Genomic DNA, 3,641 nt, shown 5'->3' on the forward strand with positions numbered 1-3,641 from the left:
TTTTGGGAGAATTTTTCTGGACCAGAAGGAACAACTTGGGCCAAATAAGTACCATAGGGGGGCCTCGAGGGGGGCACAACCCACCTGGGCGCGCCTTGGTATTTGGAATATTTGGCTATTTATAGGTGAAGAGGCGGTGCGGGAGGCCACCGCCTCTTCACCTATAAATAGCCAAATATTCCAAATACCCTAGGGGAGTCGATGAAGCACAATTCCAGCCGCCGCAAGTTCCAGAACCATGAGTTCCAATCTAGACACCATCACAGAGGGGTTCATCATCCTCATTGGTGCCTCTTTGATGATGCGTGAGTAGTTCATTGTAGACCTACGGGTCCGTAGGCAGTAGCTAGATGGCTTCCTCTATGTCTTTTGATTCTCAATACAATGGTCTCTTGGAGATATATTAGATGTAACTCTTTTTGCGGCCGGTTTGTTGGGATCTGATGAACTTTGAGTTTATGATTAGATCTGTGTGTTTAATCCATGAAAGTTATTTGAGTATTTTGATATCTTATATGCATGATTACTTATAGCCTCGTATTTCTTCTTCAAATCTTTGGTTTAGTTAGGCTGACTAGATTGATTTTTCTTTCCACGGGAAGAGGTCCTTGTGATGGGTTTGATCTTACGGTGCTCAATCCCAGTGACAGAAGGGGAAACAAGACACGTATTGATCATTGCTCTTAAGGATAACAAGATGGGGTCTATTCCTACATGAATATATCTTGTCTATATCATGTCATCGTTCTTATTGCATTACTCCGTTTTACCATCAACTTAATACACTAGATGCATACTGGATAACAGTCGATGTATGGAGTAATAGTAGTAGATGCAGGCAGGAGTTGGTCTACTAATCTTGGACATGATGCCTATATATCGATCATTGCCTGGATATTTTCATAATTATTTGAGGTTCTATCAATTTCCCAACAGTAATTTGTTTACCCGTCGTATGCTATTTCTTGATAGAAGCCACTAGTGAAATCTACGGCCCCCGGGTCTATTCTTTATCATATTTGCTTTCCGATCTATTATTTTCCTTTGAGATCTATTCTTATTTGCTTTAATTTTCAGATCTATTATTCTAAAAAACCGAAAAATACCTTCCTGCATATTTTATTTGCATCTTTTATTTCGCGTCTATTCGAGATCTATTCTATCACAAGTTTTATCCCGTCAACTTGACAATTTCTGGCGTCGTTACCTGAAAAAGGATTGACAACCCCTTATAAGCATTGGGTTGCAAGTATTTGTTCTTTGTGTGCAGGTATCATTTACATAGTGTTGCTTAGTTCTCCTACTGGATTGATAGCTTGGTTTCATAACTGAGGGAAATACCTACCGTAGCTGTGTTGCATCATCCCTTCTTATTTGGGGAAATACCGACGTAGTTCAAGCGACATCAGGTGATGAGCCAAATAATGTCTCCGTTTGCCGTTTTCGTTGATGATACGTCTCCATCGTATCTACTTTACCTAATGCGTTTCCTCTTGTTTTGGACTATAATTTGCATGATTTGAATAACCCGGACTAACGTTGTTTTCAGCAGAACTACCATGTTGTTGTTTTTTTGCAGAAATAAAAGTTCTCAGATTGGAACGAAACTTTGCGAGGATTTTTTATATAAATAAAGAAAAATACTGGAGCCAAGAACCACCGGAGGGGGGAGGGGCGGGTAAGCACAACCCACCAGGGCGCATCCCCCCTCGAGGCGCACCCAAGTGGGTTATGCCCATCTGGTGGCCCCGCAGACCCTAGCTTCGACGCTATAAAATCCTATTTTCGGAGAAAAACCAGGAAGGAAGAATTATCTCGTTTCGTGATACGGAGTCGCCGTCACCTCCCGTTCTTCATTGGGAGGCCTGATCCGGAGTCCGTTTGGGGCTCCGGAGAGGGGAATCTTCGGTCTTCGTCATCACCAACCCTCCTCCATCACCAATTCCATGATGCTCTCCACCGGGAGTGAGTAATTCCTTCGTAGGCTCGCTGGTCGGTGAGGAGTTGGATGAGATTCATCATGTAATTAAGTTAGTTCTGTTAGGGCTTGATCCCCAGTATCCACTATGTTTTGAGATTGATGTTGTTATGACTTTGCTATGCTTAATGCTTGACACTTTGGGCCCAGGTGCCATGAATTCAGATCTGAACTATTTATGTTATCACCATTATATCTATGTTCTAGATCCGATCCTGCAAGTCATAGTCACCTATTACGTGTTATGATCCATAAACCATGTAGTGACAATATGCGGGATACTTTCCGGTGATGACCGCAATTTGAGGAGTTCATGTATTCACTATGTGCTAATGCTTTGTTCCAGTACTTTATTAAAAGGAGGCCTTAATATCCCTTAGTTTCCTTATGGACCCCGCTGCCACGGGAGGGTAGGACAAAAGATGGCATACAAGTTATTTTCATAAGCATGTATAACTATTTACGGAATGCATGCCTACATTATATTTATGAACTAGAGCTAGTGCCGTATCGCCCTAGGTTGTAACTGTCACATGATGAATATCATCCAACAAATCACCGATCCAATGCCTATGATTTTCCTACATATTGATCTTGCTAAGTTACTACTGTTGTTGTTACTATTGTCACTACTACAAAACTATTACTATGACTGTTACCATTACCGTTGTTGCTACCACTACTATCAAAGCTATCATATTACTATGCTACTGATCACTTTGCTGCAGATAATTAATCTCTAGGTGTGATTGAATTGACAACTCAGTTGCTAATACTTGCAAATATTCTTTGGCTCCCCTTGTGTCGAATCTATAAATTTGGGTTGAATACTCTACCCTCAAAAACTGTTGCGATCCCCTATACTTGTGGGTTATCAAGACCTTTTATGGCGCAGTTACCGGCGAGCATAGCTATATTTGTTGAGTCACTTGGGATTATTATCAAATTGTTACTATGAAGAATCGGAAGGACGCTAAGACTAAGATTTTAACCTCTAAGACGAGGGGAGGTAAGGAACTGCCATCTAGCTCTGCACTTGATTGACCTTCTATTATAAGTAGACTTGCAACACCACCACATGCTATTAATCCTGATATATCGCAAGTTATTGATGATGCTAATTTTGCTATGAATGATATTTATGATGATGCTAGTACCTTGCTTGATGATAATGTGCCACTAGGTGAATTTCTTGATGAACAACTTGCTAGAACTAAAGCTTTTGAGAATGTTGAAACTGATGAAGCGCTTGAAACTGGAAATCTTGAAACACCTATTAGAACTAGTCCCCCTAGATATGAATTGCCTAAGGTTCTGGAAGGTTATGTTATGAATGAGGAGACAACTAGGGATATTCTTGCTTGTAAGGATAGAGATGCCTAGAAAACTTATTATGCAAGTATAAAGAAAAGACTTTGAATGCCAAAATGAAATGCGATCCTTAGTTTGCTAGTTCACCTATCTTTGTTGACGATAAGGATTATGAATTCTCTATCAACCCAGAGTTGATTACTTTGGTTGAATCTGATCCTTTCCATGGTTATGAATCCGAAACTGTTGTGGCACATCTTACTAAGTTGAATGACATAGCCACCCTTTTTGCTCATGATGAGAAAATTCGCTATTAATATATTCTCAAATTATTTCTGCTCTCATTAAAGGG

This window comes from Triticum urartu, chromosome 3 (assembly GCF_003073215.2).
Source record: "Triticum urartu cultivar G1812 chromosome 3, Tu2.1, whole genome shotgun sequence".
Lineage (NCBI taxonomy): Eukaryota > Viridiplantae > Streptophyta > Magnoliopsida > Poales > Poaceae > Triticum > Triticum urartu.